The sequence below is a fragment of the Panthera onca genome, chromosome A1, assembly GCF_046562875.1.
Source record: "Panthera onca isolate mPanOnc1 chromosome A1, mPanOnc1 haplotype 2, whole genome shotgun sequence".
Taxonomy (NCBI): domain Eukaryota; kingdom Metazoa; phylum Chordata; class Mammalia; order Carnivora; family Felidae; genus Panthera; species Panthera onca.
Genome location: NC_138339.1, coordinates 126,632,042 through 126,651,809, shown reverse-complemented (window position 1 = coordinate 126,651,809; position 19,768 = coordinate 126,632,042). Strand labels below are relative to the sequence as shown.

General features: G+C 40.3%; 1 protein-coding gene across 1 annotated transcript in view; it reads left to right on the top strand.

Moving 5' to 3' along the window:
- Positions 1-2,971: 2,971 nt before the first annotated feature.
- The window catches only part of SMAD5 (SMAD family member 5), a 48,825-nt gene continuing 32,028 nt past the window's right edge, over positions 2,972-19,768 (top strand). The window contains exon 1 of the mRNA XM_060636078.3: positions 2,972-3,082. The gene's annotated coding sequence lies outside the window, so the exon portion shown is untranslated. The remainder of the gene's footprint in view (positions 3,083-19,768) is intronic.

Sequence of the window (19,768 nt, the reverse complement as noted above, 5' to 3'; positions counted from 1 at the left end):
TTTTTATTTATTTATTAGAAAAATTCAAGCAAAGGGCCCATTTTCTCCCTAAACATCAACCCCAATTAAAGAAAACCTATCTGGGGCTTAAAACAATACATACAGCCGCACCTGGGTAGCTCAGCCGGTTATGCATCAGACTCTTGGCTTAGGTCGTCTCACGGTTTGTGAGTTGAAGCCCCTGTCAGTCTCTGTGCTGATAGAGTGGAGACTGCTTGGAATTCTCTCTCCCTCTGTCTCTCTCTCTGACCCTACCTAACTCGTGTGCTCTCTCTTTCTCTCTCAGAATAAATAAATAAATAAACTTTAAAACATTAAAAAAACACACACACACAAAACCTTTTTGTATGTAGCGACATTTTGGACGGGATAACTCTTGGTAGAAGGAGGCTGTCCTGTATATCGCAGAGAAATTAGCAGCTTCCCTGGTCTCTACCCTGTAGATGCCATTAGCACCACCCTCCTGTATGTGACAGTCATGGTTGTTTTCAAATATTGTCAAATATTCCCCTGGGATGGGACAGTCGCCTTTGGTTGAGAAGCACTGGCCTAAATGATCCACAAATAGCTTTCTCTACAAGTATAGTAAGATTGAAGTTTGAAGCTGCTTTTATCTGCTCTCATGGGGGAATGCTAAATCAGTTTATCTATTGTGATGCCCCATTGAGACTATGTCTATTTGTTCAGATCATCCCATTCTACATTTGTTTTTAGAATCCTTTTGATAGTTAAAAACAGGAACTTCCTTATTCCATTCCTATGGCTCTGGTGTGCCTGTTCATTCCCCGTTTGATAATCTTTTCAACTATCTAGATATTTAGCGATCTGATTTTCTATACCCTTTGAGCCTAGGTAATTTCTCAGTCCTTTGGGAGGCATTTTTGTGCGGTTCAAGTTTCCATTCCTTCTTCTAGGGTATCATCTCTTCCCACTTCAGACCTAAGCTGAGCTCACATAGCAACTTGGAGAGGTTGGAGTCTGGTTGCTGTGATCAGTAGGTGTGTACATGGTTCAGGAAACACAACTGTTGGCTTTAAGGTTACAAATGTGAGCATTAAAAGGAATCCTGCAATCACAAATTGTTCCTTATATAATGTGCAGTGACTGTAAGATGGCCAACAGTTTGGGGGAGGATTTTACTAGCTGTTTGAAGTGAGGAATGGCTCTAGTGTACAAAATGTTTAAACCAAATTGTTATGTCTTACAATGTTCAACAAAACACTCTGCAAACATCAGTTCTGAGGGGGAAAAAAGGCACCCTCCAAGGCAGGGTTATAGGTGCTTCTGGGAGTTGTAAACCCATGCAGGCTCCAGAAATATGTGCCTTCCAAGGGCTGGAAACTTCTGAATTGCCAACAAATAATCAGTGAGTGTGACAAAGAGTTAAAGTACACAGACGTTACTTTCACAAAATTTATGGTGTAGTAAAGAGGTTTAAGATGGAGACCCGAGACTGCAAACCAATGGTCAATAGGACTAAATCAGGACCATGGATTTGTTTTGCTTGGCTTGGAGAGAATTGGCCTCCAGCGTGTCTAAGAAAGGGAGAAAAAGTGAGAAAGAATGAGAGAAGTGGCTAAGCTTTTAGATAACAGAGATTTTTTTTTTTTTTGCATTAAAATCCAGATTTCCAACTGTTTTTGAAAAATCCGACAATCTGCCAACACTGGCCCTTATTCTGTTTCCCTACAGTGGTGGTCGGCTGGAGTGGAACAGCAGCTGTCCCTTTGATCAGAACAGGCACTCTCTGGGTCCCCACCCTGGCCTACTACACTTCCTCACCAGGCCTCTGTCCCATTCAAGATTGGCCACCCCTCATGCAGAGACTTCGGCAACATTTACTTTGTCTTCTCACCGTGGAAACAAACTGGTGGGGCCCTGAGCAAAATAGCAGCTGCTCATTTGTGTGAGATGATGCTGGCTCAGGCCACAGAGGTGATAATAGAGGCAGTGAGAAATGGGCAGATTTGGCATATATTTTGAAGGTAGAGTCAATAAGATTGCATGATGGATTGGATTAGGCTATGAGGGAGAGGATTTGGAAAGGACTCCAATTTTGATTTTTACTTAGATTAATTTCTTTCAAAAGTAAACCTATGGTGGAGTATTGGAAAACCAGTATTGACCTCTTAAAATAAGAACATTTAAAAGTCTTTCTTCACTAGTACTCTTCCACATGGGTGCCCTAGGTAGTGCCACCATCATAGTCTGGTAAATGCTGCTGCTTTGGGGAATTTTGAGGGAAAGAACAATGAGAAGAGCCCCAATGACTAAGAAAGAGACTTAGATTCTTGTTCCAGGAGGCGGATTGGAGAGATGCCAGCCTACTGGTGACCTCTGTGCACCTCACTGGCCTCACCTGTCCAGAAGGGTGTGTGTATCCCGAACTACTGGGGTTGATCTCCCAACATGGACGGTCCTACTTCGGGGAACTCCAAGTTCAGGCACTCAAAAGGGGTTGGGAAAGTAGAGGCTCCAAGATTCCCAAATGGGAGGTGTTTCAGGGCTGCCTTGAGTAAGAAACTGTTCTCAAGTTTGTTTTGAAGCTAGTTTTCCTAGAAAGATCTAAGTGAAGAGGACTCTCTTCACCTAGATTTATATAGTTACTTTAAAAATCAATGAAAGCAGCAAACTTGTGTCGGAAGATCTTTTTTTTTTTTTTTTAACAGTTTTTGCAGTTGAGAAAATCCGCAATTGTCCCTATCGAGGGCAATAGTTTTATTTTGTTATCTTCTGGGCTGCTTTGGTGAGTGGAGACTACTAGTGGCCGTTGTGGTGGTGGGAGCTGACAGACTCCCACTCGGGGGCTGGCCATTGCCGCGAGAGCCTCCGGCGGATCGGAAGCTGGACTTGGCCGCGCGGAGCCAGGCGCGGAGGCTTCCTTCCCTCGGGCACCGCAGCGGTCACTCGACCCCTGACGCGCATGCGCGGACCCCAGCGGCGTCCTCCCCGGCTCCTTCCCTCCCTCATCCGGGTCCTGGGCGAGCGGGCGCCGTGCGCGTGTCTCGCGGCCGAGCTGCTAATAAAGTTGCACTGAGGGAAAGCGCAGCGACGGCGCCGGGGGAGTGCGTCCAGCCGGCGGGTGAGTGAGTGTGGGGCCCAGGGCGGGCGAGCGGGCGAGCCGGGCCGGGGGCTGCAGCTTCTTCCGCGACGCAGCTCGCCCTCAGGCCCGAGTGGCTGGACTCCGGCCGAGGTGGGGGCGCTGGGCCGCGGGCGGAACGGAAACCGCCCGGGCCTGCGGGGCGGGAGAGGTAGGCCAACTCCCGGCCTGCAGAGGTTCGGGCGGCCGGGGATGGGGCGGCCCGTCCCGCTGCGGAGGCCGTACAGCGGCCGGGGGCGTCCCGTGGCTGGCCTTGTTCCTGCGCCGCCGTAGCCGCCCGGACTGTGGAGGGAGGCGCTCGGGACGCCCTCGAGGCGGAGGAGGAGCGGTGGGGGCGGGAGGGGGGGGGGAATCCCGGCGCTGCTTGTGTCCAGAGGAGCGGTTTGTTCTACCTCATCTAAGCACCACCCTCAGTCACACCCCTGGTAGGATCGCCGTGCTCGGTCGAGCCGTCCGGTCTGCTTGCTACCCTGCAAAGCTGTCCAATGGCTTGATGAATCCGTGCCGCCGTCGCTTTGTGTTTCAAAGATAAGGATCCACGCTTATCGGTGGGAATTACACTCTGGGCACTTGTGACCTGCTACTGCACTCAGCTGGTAGTTAGACATGGTTTCTGCCCGTTGCCGTGCCAGTTTTCACCATTGCAAAGATTCCTTCCCCTTCGTGTTAACTTCTGCATTGCTGCAAGGAGAACGCCAAGCCGTGCCTGTTTGCACATTCAGCCTCTGCTCGGTCTTTCACTTTAATATCAGTACTCAAATTCATATTCCGGGCTCTCCCCCTCCCCCGCCCGTTTTCCTCTCTTCCCCTTTCAGCTGCTGTTATTACGTGGAGTTTGGAGCCTAAGCTTTGAAAACTCCCATGTGGCGCCTGTCTTAAGTCGGAGCATGCTCAGTAGCCAAAACAGATTTTGGTTGCAAAAAAGAACTGGGGCGAGGATAGTCCGGGTATTTGGACGTTTGCCCGATTCCTAACAAAATGTTCCAATTCTGGTTTTGATGGCATTGGAGAATGGAGCTGTAGGCCAGCCTGGAGGTGAGGAATGCCTGAACACCCTGGGCCAGATCGCTATCTTGATTGCAGAGACATTGTTTCCTGACCAGCTGGAGGTCTAGAGTTGTTGGGGTGGTGGGGGGGGGGCGGGGAGGGGGGAACATTCCTGGCTGCTTGTGCGTTTAAATGGGTGTGGTGCTAAGTATATCTTGTTTACCTTATCTTTCTGTGGAAAAAGTTTTGAAGTCTGGTTGGGTTTGTCACATCATGCCTGTTGCCTAGCACTGCCTAAAGTGCTCTTATCTAGCAACAGAGGCCGGGTAGGTGGAGGTCGTGGCTTGGCCTCACAGAAGTTGAGAGTAAAGGATGCTTGGGTTGTTGTTTTAAAAATTATTTAAGTTCTTTTTAAATAGAGCGCTTGAATTTCCTTAAGAGGACCCGAATTGCCCCGAGCAAGTTAGTTTTCAATTTTAATTGAAAGGAGTTCTAAGATTTCTGCAAGGTGTCAATGTGGAAGTGGCCCTTGTAGGCAAAACAGTTCTTAGACACAGTGTGACAGTTTGGTATTGATCAGGATACTGTTGTGAAATTAGTGTGTTCCAGAGTCAGTAACTAAGGGATTATTTTACAGATTTGTACAACTTTCTTTTTTTTCTTTTACTCCTTCTTTGGTAACTATTTTTTCCCTCTGTGGGGAACCCCAAGATGACAAGAATGCACACATCATAAGAGACAATTTACCAAAATTTCACCTTCACAAAAGTGGTGCATAATACGTTTTAGAGTTTTAAATTTTAATTTTTGTTTTGTTTGTTTGTAGATCTATTTTCCCTCTCTATTGCAGAACCCTTGGTCAGTGTGCCTTTCTTTTTGACATGGGTGTTTTTATCTCATGACTGTTACCCTGTACCTTTGTTACAAAATTTCATTCATTATTTATCCTTCCATTCCTTTCAGGTTTGAAATAGCTGAAATCGGCAATAAATGTTAGGTGAACATTCTCAACTGACTTTACTCTTAGATTTTAAATGCATCCATATGATACAGTGTGGTAAAAAGGAAAGTCAGCAGTGGACTGAAAAAAGAATAAAATATTTTTGTAGAATACGTGCAGATTTGCTGGTATTATCTACTCGTCTGGTTCACCTCAGTAGGCGCCACAGAAATGGGTAGATTGATACGTGCTGCATTTCTTTCCCCTCTGGCAAAGTCAGCTATTAATTTCAGTGGGAGACAGTGACAGAATGTTGTTACTAATGAGGTTTGAATCAGATGTTGTTTACTGTTAGTTATGTAACATGTTGCTGAAAGTATTATTAAAAGTTGCCTTCTGTAGCAAGGTAGAGGCAAGTAAATTCTGCTTACTCTTCACTGAGTTTTAATTCTTGGCTGAACCTGAAGGCACATTACACTATAACCATAATTATACCTGGGCAGCCTGTCTGTTTCCTGTTTTCATCATGAACCCAAACATTATGATTTGCAGTGATGATCTTTTTTGTCCTTTGCGTTAAACAGAGGCAGTGTGTTTTCTCTGTCTACTGAAAACAGATTTGTAACTTGGTCAAATCAAAGATACTGGATTCTCTGTTTTTGAAGACCAAACAGTAAAATACCAGTTTTTCACTTATTAGTAATGTAAATTGAAATACTAATGCTATCTTAAAAAATCTATTTTACATACTGTTTGATAGTGCTTTATGTAAATTTTAATCTTACCAGTAGTTTGTAGAGTGTGTGAATTAAGAAAGCCCTTTTTGTTTATGACTTATCAGTGTTTATTATTACCAGATGTATATGTTGGTTTAGGCAGTGAGCCACACATTTGGATAAATTTCAGAGTCTGCTTGAGTGTACTTTAGGATATAGCCGCCTTTATTCCTTTGGTTTATCATTTTTCCCTGTTCTCTTTACTTCTGGAGGGTCTGTGTTCATTTCTCTTTTTTTAAATTTTTCTTTCTTTTTTTTTTTTTAATGTTTATTTAGAGAGAGAAGAGAATGAGTTGGGGAGGGGCAGAGAGAGAGGGAGACACAGAATCCGAAGTGGACTCCAGGCTCTGAGCTGTCAGCACAGAGCCCGACGTGGGGCTCAAACCTGCAAAGCACCAGATCATAACCTGAGCCCAAGTCGGATGCCTAAGCTACTGAGCCACCCAGGCGCCCCACGTGTCTCCCTCTTTGTGTGTGTATGTTCCATACTAATCACAAAGAAGAAGCCACAATAGTTTATTTCTTCACATGTTACCAGTGTCTTATATCTGATGGGTGTGCCACTTGACTCAAGGTCAAAGACATTGAAGATTTCCTTTTATAAAGGACAGTTGCAGCCTGAGAGATGATTTGTAACTCCACCAGTCTGATTATTCTGGAGAGGAGAGTTATCTGGAAGGCTAGGACCCAGGAAGACTGCAGGGAGATAGGATGCTTTCCCACCAAAGAAGATGGTGCACGACCCCAGGAAGCCTATCCATGTCTTTTCACACCTTGTTTTTCCACTTCCAAACCTAATAGAATAACAGTAATTGAAATTTTTAGTGTTAGATTATCTAGTTTATTGTCGTTATCTAGAACTCTGAATCCGAGAAGTATGTGTACTAGTTGGAAGGTTAAGATACACAGTTCGTTTTGAAGAATTGATTGTTGTCAGGACCAGTTAATTTCCCATTTTCGTACATCACGTTTACATTCTAACATTTTTATTGTTTGAAAGATGGGACAATTACAGAGTTAGTAGGTTTTTCACAGTCACCTAGTTTCCAGCTCTTCAATATTTTTTTTGTTTGTTTTTTTGTGTTTGCCTTGGGCAGCTAGATGGAGACATTTTTGGCCCCATCTTAGGAGGGAGGTGGTTTCAGTGACTTTTCTTCCTGCTTTTACTGTGATATTCCTGACTTGGTTGTGACAGTATTTTAGAAGAAAGAATTATTTATCAGACAGTTCTGTATGGGCAAGACTAAAATTGAAATTCACTTTTGGAAGCTAGTTGTTAAAGTACATTTTGTGAACAGGTTTTGCTTTTGAATTCTCTGGTGTACTAGTCTCTGTAATGTTCATCCAATTTACAGAGCAGTATACTCTGAAAATCTGACAATGGTTTGATCTGTTGTCTGATTTGAACTGGATTTCCCCTTTTGATTTCCATATATATGTGTTACTTTGTTACTGCTGAAAATAACAGTAAGAAAAGAAGCTAGTGTCACCATCCCACTTTTCTCTGAGCTTAGCACCTGGAGTCCTGAGAAGTGCCTTACGCTTTGCCCATTTAACTATGATCTCAGAATATGGCTGGTGCTTTCAAGGCAAGTTTTGTTTTGTTCAGTTTTGTTTTCATGATGTGTCAGGATCTGCCTTGCATCCTATCTGGTGGGCTGTATAACTTGAGATCTAGTTATTCTGGTTTCTGTGTTCCCGGGAAAAGCGGGTACTGTGGAAATATTTCAGAGCTAGTCTTTTGTTTTTTTCCCCCTTATTCACCTCTATCTGCCCACTTAAGTGAGTACCTACTTAACTCACTGACCATTTCCATTTCCACTCTTTGGAGCTGAGTGTACATTAAATGAATGATGACAACAGCTGAAAAGGTATCCAGAGCCATATTTGCTCCTTTTTCTTCTGAGTAGGTGACTTGAACTCTGGGGTGCACGTGAGGTATGTGGAGACCATCCTCCTAAAGCGTTGTGTACTCAGGTTAGTGCTTGGTGCTCCAGAGACACATTTGGTAATGTAATGATTTGGTATCCCTTGACGATTTTATAATTTAAAGGAAAGCACCATAATGATTGACCAGCTCTGTGTCTATTCCTGTGCCTACAGGCCTGTGCAAGTATACTCAAACACATCTGGTAGTAATAGAGGAAATCTTGCAGGCTCTGTGGGGGTGAGTATACATCTAGATCAGGCTCTGCTTAATTAGAGGACTTAGAGGAGCAGGTGAAGTTTAAAGAGTGATTAAAAACTGGGAAACAAAAGTCTGGATGTGGGAGATAAAAACGTAGAGACTTGTGTGGGCACAAAGAGAGACTGTGCAAGATAATCTGTGAGAAGTGTCAGGGAACATGAGTTCAGCTCCTGACTGGCTTTGAAATCCACCGTGAGAATTTTTGATATCTTTGGAAATTGAGAGCCACGATTTGGAAAAGTAGTGATTTAAATGTTTCTCTAGGAAAGTTATTTTGGTGCCCATGTGGTTGTATCCCCTCTTCCTCATATATGTTCCCATAAAGAATAGTAGGATTTCTGAATCAAGAAAGCTTGTGGGAGGGGTGCCTGCGTGGCTCAGTCGTTTAAGCGTCCAACTTCGGCTTGGGTCATGATCTCACGGTCCGTGAGTTTGAGCCCCACGTCGGTCTCTGTGCTGACAGCTAGGAGCCTGGAGTCTGCTTCGGATTCTGTGTCTCCCTCTCTCTCTGCTCCTCCCCCGCTCATGCTCTGTCTCTCTCTCTCTCTCTCAAAAATAAATAAACATTAAAAAAAATTTAAAGAAAGAAAGAAAGCAAGCAAGCTTGTGGGCAAACTTGGTCCTGGTTTGTTTCTCTTCTCTGCCTGCAGCCAGGGATGTGGCTTACGTGTTTTAGTAATTGTATGTCTGGATCTAGGATTGGTTTGACACTGGTGGTGCTGATACATGGTGACTACTATTGATGTTAGAGCCATAAGGGTAAGATATTTTTAGAGCTTTACCCCCACCAGCCACAAAAACAGTTACCTTTGCAAGTGACTTCTTTACATGTTTCTAAGGACCTTGTTTCTCAGACCTGCTGTAAAACCTAAGACTCTTGTTGAAATGGTGGGAGGTAGGGTTCTAATCTCAAACTTAACGAATCTGAATTTTGTGGGATGGTTATGAGAAATGCGTTTCCTTAGGACCCCCATCTGTAATTCTTTTGTACAGGTTTGGCTGAGATCATGGTGGGTTGTGACCCAACTGTATGGGCATTTATTTGCATGGGTTGATGTGCTCAGGAGATTTTGTTTTGGCTAACAGTGTTGGATGAAAGTTTTGGATTGGTCACTTGCCTTTTACTTTGGATTGAAGCAGTTGGAGAGGTGTTGGAGCAGAAAGTGAAGGAGCTGTTTCTGTGAATTGTTTTGTCAAGTCTGGGCACGAACCGTGTGTGTGTGTGTGTGTGTGTGTGTGTGTGTGTCTAGGGATGAGTTTGGAGGGTGGTTTGTGTATATCTTCTGGGAGTTGGTCAGGAGGTCCTACTTAGGTATCTTGAGGTAAGAACAGGATCTTTGGGTTTTCATATTAATATGATTTCATTTGAAATGGAAGCCTGGTGAAGCTTAATAACATTTTATTTATACATTTAATGTATGTAAAATGTAACTCCTGATCTTCCTTTAGCTTTGTTATCAGTTTTCCCCCAAATCAGTTGATGACAAATCCTGTTCTTCCAGTTGTCAGGGCTGACACCTTGGAATCATTGTTGATGCCTGTGTTCTCACATTCCCCTTATCTCTTCTATCAGGAAACCTACTATTCCCTAAAATGCATGTGAAGTTGTCTACTCCCCACTGAACTGCCATCACTCTGATCTAGGCCATTATCATCTCTCACCTAGCTTACTGCAACTCTGAACTGGTCTTCCACTTTTACCCTTGCTGTTTATTCTCAACACATGAGCCAGAGTAGTTAGTTCTTTAATGTTTGTCAGAAAATGTTCTGTCTCCACTCAGAGCTCTCAAATGGGTCCTCATTTGAGTTACAGTAAAAGCCATTGCCCTTATATGCAGGATGTCCAATCTGGGTCTCTCACCTACTGAACCCCATTCATTATTTTCCCTTCCTCGTTCACTTTATTCTCATGCTACCTTGGTCTTGGCAGTTCTCAGAATGTGCCGGACGTGCTCCCACCTTGAGATCTTTGCATTGCCTATTGCATTTGCCTGCCATGATTTCCCCCAGATGTCTGCCTGTCTTGCTCCTGTTTCCTTCATGTTTTGATTCCTTTGGTGTCTGCTTAAGTGAGGCCCACCTCAGCTGCCCTATTTAAAATCACACCTCTCCCACCACACTTACCATTCACCTTCCTCTGCTCTATTTTTCTCCCTAGCACTTTTCCCCAAACAAACTACAGTATTGCTAATTTATTGCCTTTGTCTGTCTCCCTCCTCTGGAGTGTAATCTACCGAGGACAAGCATTTTGGGTCACTTTATTCATGTGTATATTCCCAGCTCCTGGAATGCTACCTCAGAAAATATCCTTCTGAATGAATTGAATAAATTTCAAAGGTGCTCTGAATATGCTTAGTATTGTTTCTTAAAGATTATTCTCTGGTGAGAGAGATAAAAATCATGTAAGTCAGCAAACACTTACAAATTGATTTATACACTGAAGGAAATGAACATGGTATTAGATGAGGGATTGGGGAAAACCTACTTTATATAGGATTATGAGGTGATCAGGGAAGGTCTCTGGGATGACACTGAAGCTGAAGTCTGAATGCCAAGAGAGCTTGGAAATTAGTGGTTGGGGCTTGAGGAGAGTGGTTTGGGCAGAGAATGGCCTTTGTAAAATCTCGGAGGTACAAAAGACATTCCAGTATAGGAAGATAAATTCCTTTGAAAGACGAATTCTTACTAATATTTTTTGAGAGCAGGAAGTGTTTGCCCCTAGTTTCTCATTGATTTTTCTTAAATTTCAGCTTCCAAATTTGAATAGTCCTAGATAGATCTGTTGGAGATAATTTTTTTGAAATATGAATGTCTCTTGACATATAAGTCCTCTCTTTAGTAAGGATTTTAATATGGCTGAGGTATAGCTGCACTTTGGTTTTCTTTTTTTTTTAATTTTTTTTTTTTCAACGTTTTTTATTTATTTTTGGGACAGAGAGAGACAGAGCATGAACGGGGGAGGGGCAGAGAGAGAGGGAGACACAGAATCGGAAACAGGCTCCAGGCTCCGAGCCATCAGCCCAGAGCCTGACGCGGGGCTCGAACTCACGAACCGCGAGATCGTGACCTGGCTGAAGTCGGATGCTTAACCGACTGCGCCACCCAGGCGCCCCTGCACTTTGGTTTTCAAATTTGTTTTTTCCCCTGACTATATTGGAAGTATGTTTGTTTTAAGAAGTAAAGAATTGTATGAAGCAGAAAGTGAGAAGTACACTACCCCTTCAGCTAAGGCCCTTTCAAAAGCTTTTTGTGCTCATTCTCTTTCATTTATTAAACAAATATTTCTTGAGCATGTGTATCACCGGGCTTACAGTGATGAGTGAAAATAGGTATGGTTCCTCTAATATACATTCCTGCAGAATTTGTACTCTTACGGAGTTGGACAGATAAATGTAAAAATATAGTGTGTTAAGTGCTACAAAGTAGAGTTATGTGATGCAGTAAGAGTGTTTAAGAGGGGTGTTTCGTCTGTGCACCACCATCTGGGAAGGCTTCCTGAAGAAGGGATGCTTGAGCTGAAATAGAATTAATGTGTGTGTGTGTGTGTTTTGTAATATGCTAGATTCTTCTGTAATGCATGATATTTCTTAATTTTATAATGTGTATAATGTTCTCTGTATATCTCTGAGGTACCACTGCTTTTTCTTTGTATTTCCAAGGTACTCTGCATTATTAATTGAAAGTTTGCAGAAGAATTTCAGGGAACTTAACACACAGGGATTTCTCAATCTTACTGTTACCTGTTTGTTTTTGTTTTTGTTTTTTAGCTCTGGGGAGGAGTCATTTCTCCAAGAAATAAAAAAAAAAAAACCCACTGTAATGAAAAAGTCATCCAGTCAGGTCTTCATAAACAGAGGTAGACTATAAACTTCCAAGGTGTGGTAGGTAATAGGTCATAGTTATTTTCTCAAGTCCCACCAAGTTCTGATATAAGAAGTAGCACACATTCCTGTCTGCTCAGTTACTGGCCTTCTCTGCTTGCTGTACATATTTTTAATTTTATTTTAATGGCTCATCTTTCTTGGTTATCATACGAAAGTAAGTCTAGAAGAAAATGAAGTGGTGTACGAACCAGCATATGAAGCTGTTCACAATACCTTCTCTTCTTTCCATTACTTTTTAAGATCTTTGATACTACAGATAGTGTCTTTTCAGCCTGACTTTTTGGCTTATTAGATACTCAGCCGGTTTTGAGTAAATGAAACCTGCCCTCTCAGAGTCAGCTCTCCCTTCTGTTGCTATGGTCCTCCAAATCTACACATCCCTCTTCTCTTGAGCTTTAGTTTCACTATTGCCGGGACGTGTATCTGTGCTTACTTCCTCCTGGCCCTCCACAGCCTCCTCTTGGCTAGATCTAGAATTGTCCTTTTTAGGTAAGTGATGTCTTTATTTTTCAGCTTTTAAACCGTTACCTTTCTTGTTTGCCCTTGGTCTCTTCTGGGTAGTTACCAAATCCTGTTGATGTTTTATTTGTAATGCCCATCACATCACTTCATTTTTGTCTCTACTGCCATCCCTGTCCTGGTCTGTGTACCACTGTGCTGGAGTGTCTTCCTGTCATAGTTGGATTTCTACCATATATTCCATCTACTCTCTGCCTCCTGAATTAAGTCTCTTACTTAGTCATGTGCTGTTGCCATTTTTGACTTCTCGAAATTCCTCTTTGGATGTGTTTTTCTGCTTAGAACTCTACACTGCACATAGGGTTCCTTCTAGCAGCCGGGCTGTAGCCCTGTATTCATTCTTTCCCTGTTTGGCATTCATTCGGGGGCCTTTCCCTTTTGCTTCACAAACTAATTGTCCTCTTCCTGCCTCATTTGGCTTAATAATACTTGGTTTTTCTTATTCTTGTTCTTTATTAACAACTGTATTGTGATTTATAGATTGTCATCTTCCTCTTTTGAGCTTGTGATAAGCATTCCCAAAATATGTGCAGAAATGATGTGCTGTTATCCTTGCCTCATCCTTAAGACTTTTATCCACTTCCCTGCAATGTATGTGGTGGGGGAAGGACCCAGAGCTAGGCAGAGCTAAGATGTTTTGTATACTGGCGAAGCCTTCCACTTTTTGTCACTAGCCATTTGCAGCCTAGTTAATTTTTTCTTCAGCATTCTTATTCACAAATATATCTTTTTACCTTCTTTCTCTCCTGTTTTCCAGTTATGTTGGAATAATTCCTCTTTCTTTCTGTTTTATTTATGATCCCCCTAAATAGATCTAAGTTTCACAGTGTTTGATCACCAGATTTAGTTACATTTACTCAAACTGCAATATTGATGGAAATTAACTGGCTCAACTTACACAGGTTGTCACAGGTATTTCCTAACAGGATTTTAGATTTGGGGACATTCTCTGGCTTTAAAGCTAGAAATAGAAAATCCCTGAAAGGAATATTTTGGGTACTGTTCAGTTTAATTTGTATTTTTTGGTTTGTTTTACTTGGTTAGCCCACTATGCATTACTGTCATAAGACTTGACTTCTAAGGAAAAGGCTCATTTTGACACTTACAGTTGTAAAAGTTTGGTATAGTACAACCTCAGAGCAAAAAAGAGAAAACAGAATTTGTCTTCTCTCCCTGATTATGCTATTGAAATAAGGCTTTAATATTTGTAAATAAAGGTTAAAATGTAAAAGATGTTAAACATTAAATGTTACAAATTTGAAATAGCTTCTTATGAATGTTTATTGCAAAAGAAAGTAATTCCATGATTTCAGTTCCTTGAAGTCTCCTTGTTTTCCTAGGAGTTAATTATCTCACCTTTAAAAAATAGTAGCAAATATGTATTATTCCCACTGGTGTACATTAGGGTAGCTTTAATGTGATCACTGGCCCAGGATGAAGATGGGAGGCACAAATAGAATCTGCTTAGAAGCCAGGTTTTCGTGTAGAACACTGTCTCATATATCTGGGCTGTGAAATGCATTTTCCTTTTTACTTAGAGGAGAGCACAGAGGTAAGCAACGAGACACTATGAGGAATGAACATCTCTGAAATTGGGAGATGTCTTATAATCAATGGCATTTGAGTATTGGTTTTAGCTGGGTGACATTTGTGTTGCAGTTGTCCTTGCAGGTGCATAAACTCTGCCTTTCTGTTTATGTTGCTATCATTTCTTTCATTTACACCCTTTGGGAAGATCAGGCAAGTATCAGAATTTGCAGGAGGGATGTCCATGGCTTGAATGACAATACTGGGGTAGTACGGGGACACTCTTCAGACCTGCAGTCTGAGGGCAGAGACTGATACTGTGAAGAAAAATTTTAAGCGGTAAGAAAGCACTGTGTGATAGTTTAATTTGCAACCTGTTCTTCCTTCAAGGTTAATAAAATAATGGTACATCTTAAGTAGATGGCTTCGTATATTCATTGAAATAAAGTAGCTCAGCTATATATTTAAAATCCTCAGCCTGATCTCAGAAATGTTCATGATTATTGCAACAGTAGTAACTGGAGTTCTCCTTTACTGAGAATGTGCCATGCCAGGCACTGAGTTAAGTGGGTATCTCATTTAATTCTCAGAACTGATATTTATTATACAAAATAGGAAAAAATAGAGGTTTAGGTGTAAATGTTAAATCCAGAATTTGAACCCAAGTTTATTAGACTTTTTAGATCTGGTGTTTTTATGTGTTACAATGCATATATCGTTATCCGTTGTGTAGATTAGCCTTATTTTATTGTATATTTCTAGCCAGTTCTTTAGTTTTACCACCTCAGTTCTAGCAAACTGAATTATTTTCTCATCCTGGTGGATGAAAACTCAGATTTTGTGTCTTTACTCACAATTATTTTTATGCCTCTGATAAAGCTACTTGGTGGTTCTTGTCTCCCTTCCCCTGTGCCCAAAGGGCCATCCCCTTAATTTATTGTAGCACCTTCTACACCCTTAGGGCATCTGCCATTCTCCATTGTGTATTGCAGAGAGGTATGGGCATATTTTCATAGCTTATCAATTTGTAATTCTTTAAAGTTTTAGTCTGGACTTGATTTATCTTTTTTAGCCTTTTAGTTTCTTGCTTAGTGGTTTGCCCTTTTTAGGTGCTCTCAGTGAATGTGTGTTGTGTAAATAAGACCGTGAGTCTGAGATTAAGATTAGCACTGGTTATGTCTGTTTGTGCCTCAGTAGACTCTGAAGGCATTGTAGAACGGGAGCACAGAGAACCAGATTAATTGCCTAGCAATATGTAACCTCTGAAGACTGAAGTTATTCAGTATAGCTTTGGGGACTTTCCTCTATTACTAGGATAAGTTTAGAGATACTATAGGAAGGTATTATGGATGGTTATGCACAGCTGACTGAGCTGAAATTGGTGTTCTCCGTGTTTGTGAATTCATTTTACTTAGTGAAAAGCAAAAGAGGTGTGAAAAATTGAACCAACTTTTCATGAACAGATTCAAAATTCTACATTTTGTTTACTAGAAAACCTAGTCATACCCTGATTTTCAAAGGATTGAATGTTTATTTGGGGTTCATATTACAGATGCTAATATATGCATACTAGAAAAAAGTATAATATCTTATTTTGTTTTTTGTGTATGTAGTGAGAAATTCTTTTCATAACGAAGGACTTGAGATAGTAAAATAAATCTATTGCTGTATCCAAAGCACTGATAGTTTTATTTGTGTGGATCAAGGTATTGTCTTGAATCTGATAGATTTTTACAGAATAGTTTACAGGAGAAAATTTATCATACGGGTACAGTACAGCAATTTTGATCCCAGTAAAACAATTTTATTTAGAAACCTAAATGTTAAATATTAATGAAGTGAATGAGTGAGATTTAGGCTGTTAAAATTATGTGTTCTAGTGATTAGTGTGGCAAAAATGTCCTAATGAAATAAAAAGGCTTTGGAGTAAGGCTACCATAATGAATATAAATTTTTAATTAAATTTTAATAAAATATAAATTTTATTTTTATAATTTTATTATAATAGTAATAAACACTAGTCTTTCATACATATTGACTCATTTTGTTCAATTGAGAGAAGAATGGGTTGAAGTAGATAAAGAGGTTAATGAAGTATGTTAAGTGGTATAAAGAATCACTTTGAAAGTGAGCATATTGAACAAGATTATCCTTGGTCTCTGAAACTATATAATGTTGTGATAACAACACTTTGAGTATTTTAGAGAAGTCAGAGATAGGGAGAACAGTAGAGAAGGTCTTTAAGGAAAGAATATTCTTTGGTGGGAGACTTTTCTTTTTAGGGTACCATGTGTACAGTGTTGAGGAGCGTGAGTTCTGGAGCCAGCCTGCCAAGTTTCAATTCTTGGCTCTATTTCTAATCTATATAAATAAGCAAGTTACTTTTAATTTCTCTTTCCTTGTTCTCTCATCTGTAAAATGAGAATAGTGGAATTTACCTGATATGGCTATTGCGAGATTTTAATGATTTTTTTTTGTCTCTCAGAGTAACGTCCTTAACAGTGTTAACATAGTGTTCGATAAATGTTAGTGGTTTTTTATTATTATCATCATCATCATCAAAGGAATATTAATGTTTTTGCTTTAGCAATTGATTTTGTAGAAAGGAAGCTGTTGGATTCCTTGAAATAGCTATATTCTTTTTAAGAAAGCCAAATGCCCCACAAAAGTCTACCTCTGTAGGTAACTTCTTAAGATCATTCATGCCCTGTTGTCGCTTCAGTCATTAACATTGCAGCCCATGTTCCATGCTTTGTACAGAGAATTTCCAGCACAGCACAGCAATGGAGAGCTTTGTAAGGATAACTAAGTCATTAAGAAAAGCTTATGCTACATTTAGGTCTTCCTGAACTAACGATAATTGGCTCTAAAGAAACCCATTTAAAATGAAACCATTTAAAATTAGATCTGTATTTTATACTAAATTGTGAATAAAAGGTCTGATTGGGACTTCATCTTCAAAAATTAAAACTTGGGAAAAACATTAAGTTACAGTTGTAAACATGTATTCTTATGATGAGCAAAGAATGGATCAAGTTTGATGGATAGGCTTAATTTTTCTCACAAGATAATTTAGCATGATAAGGCATCGTTATGTTTGTCATGCGTGCTACTAACATGAAGAGCTTTTTTGTGTTTTTTGTGAAAATATGCATAAAAAATACACACTGATTTTACTAAGGATCGCTCTTAATCCTTTGTCAGTGAAGTTGTTCTCTCTCCACTAAGATAGGCTTGCTTACTGTAAGTGTAAACATGGTGAATTCTTTCAGCTCATTGTTCCCTATTAGTGTAAACCCACTGCAGACGTACCATCCATCTTGGCAATATCACATCACTCCTGCGGGTCTCTTGGAGGCGAAGGGAACTGCAAATCTGATGCTTATGCTGCTTGCTGTCTGTCCATGAGTGTTAAAGTCCTTTGTCTCTGAATCTGGAGACCCATGTCCTTCGTCAGCATCCGTGAAACAGTTAACAGACTAACTTACTTGCTTGGGGTTGGGGAATGGTAGGGTAAAATTAAATCCCCGACCCTACATTGTTGGCCGTTATTTTAATAAACTTTGTAAAATTTTAGAGTATTTTGCAAACTTTGTACTTTCACTGGTGGCTTGTAAGCCATTATGGTAAGGGAAGTGTTAGTGAATGGGAACTAATTTTGTAAGTGATCAGTTCACAAACAAATTTTTGTAAAGATTATTTTATAAATCTCAGGTATATAACTTATTGAACATTTACATATGTGTACATCTATGTCATCATCACCCACATCAAGATGTAGAATATTTCTATCTCCCCAGAAGACTCTGTCTTGTCCCCACTTAGTTAACCCTTCTTGCCTCTGATGATGTAGGTTAGTTTTGCCTTTTTCTGAGAAGGAATGATAAAATGTGTAATCTCTTGTATCTGACTTCTTCAATATTTTATGAGTGACTTATCCATGTTTTTCATGTGTTAGCTCTTTGTTGTTGCTGTGAAGTATTCTGTTTGATGAATTTGTTACTATGGTTTATTGACCCAGTCCACTATTGATGGATATTTGGGTTATTTCCAATTTGGGACTATTACAGATAAAGTTGTTGTGAACATGTGTTTGCCTTTTGGTGGCGCTAGCACTTGTTTCTGTTAGTTATATATACCTAGGGATGGAATTGCTGGGTCATCGGGATTTATGTGTAATGTGGAGTGATATTTCACTGTTTTCTTTAAAAAAAAAATTGTTTCTGATAACAATGTTGAGTCCATTTTACCATCTAATGGCCATTGTGGTATTATGTGAAATGCCTGATCAGTTCTTTTGTTTAAACACCAGTAAATTCTTATGATGACTTTGTAAGGTGAGACTTAGATAATGAGTACTTGAATTAGTTGCACATATCACTTCTGCATGTTGCAAAGTTACAAAATATTTTTAGAAAGAATAGCATGAAAGGTTTCTGAAATTTTTAGTCATTCCATTTTTAGAGTTGAATACATGATTTGTCCCTACTCCTTTCCCATTTCTCGTTTTAAGAAAACACTAATACTGAGTCTTAAGTTTTTGGAATCTGACACCCGTTTTTTTTTTTCCTGAAATCAGTCTCTTGAAGTTGAACTAATGATATCCTCATTCACCAGTCATTGGCCTTTTCTTTGTTCACATTCTCTTTAAACTTCGCTTTGTGTTTGATATTCTGCAGTACTGTTGTATGTAATTTTAATCTCCTCCTTTTAACAATACTTCGTCGGTAACTTTTTCCTCTTCCCTACCAGTGAATGTTCCCTAATATGGCTGTGTTAATGTGTTGCTCTTTTCCCTCTGTTGAAAACCTATTTTATATTACTGTTTCAGTTCTTTGTAGAAAATCTTAAATCTCTTTCTCATCTTTTCCTTGCTCAACCTATATGTCCAGTTATGACTTTTTCTGATAGAGTTCACGTTCTTCTCTACTGACTAAACTACCTTCTGAGTGTCCTTGATTCTGCTAATGGGGTTATCATTATCTTAGTCACCTGGTTCAAAATTTGAAGTTATCTTTGATTTCAAGGTATAGTTGATAGAAAAATCAATGACCATTCATTAAACACTCCCTTAGTATGTGATACGATGCACGGAATGGTGCCAAGTCCTGAAGACTTCCTCCTGGAAGGATTTTGTACTCCATTTGGGAAGTTAAGATAGTTCTTGTCGCTTTTTTTTTTTTTAAACTTCCTGATCTTGAGAAGGTGGGTGCAAGTTGGAGAGAGGCAGATAGAGAGGGAGAGAGAGAATCCCAAGGAGGCAGGGTCCTCACCTTCAGCTCAGAGCCTGACACGGGGCTCAAACTCACGAAACTTGAGATCAAGACGCTCACCCGACTCAGCCACCCAGGAGCCCCCTTGTCACTGTCTTATTAATTAGTTTTTATGATAAATATTCAATGACCATAGCCTTTTTAGAGTAGGGTGGTGAAGGAATTCTTCACAAAGGGGGGTGGACTTGAGCTTATCATTAAGGATGACAGAGATTTCTCTTGGACACTGATGGGCAAAAGTACAGGAATTTGTGCTGGATCAGAAAGTGTGTATAGTGGTACAGTGGTGGGTACATTAGGTTTTTTTAAGTCTTGACTCTTCCTTTGAATGCTAATGACCATAATTCATGTTTAAATAGCACTTTGGAGTTTATAAAGCATTTATTGTATGTGTGCTGTGTGTACACATATGTACACACATATTTTTTTACTTAAACATTTCAGTGACTTAGGAACCATCTACCTTTTTGTACAGATAAGTTAGTAGACTTGGAAAGAATGATACTTGCTCATGGTCTTCTGTCTTATAAAGGACTGAATCTGGTCATTTTCTGTTTTCATCATACTACTTTTT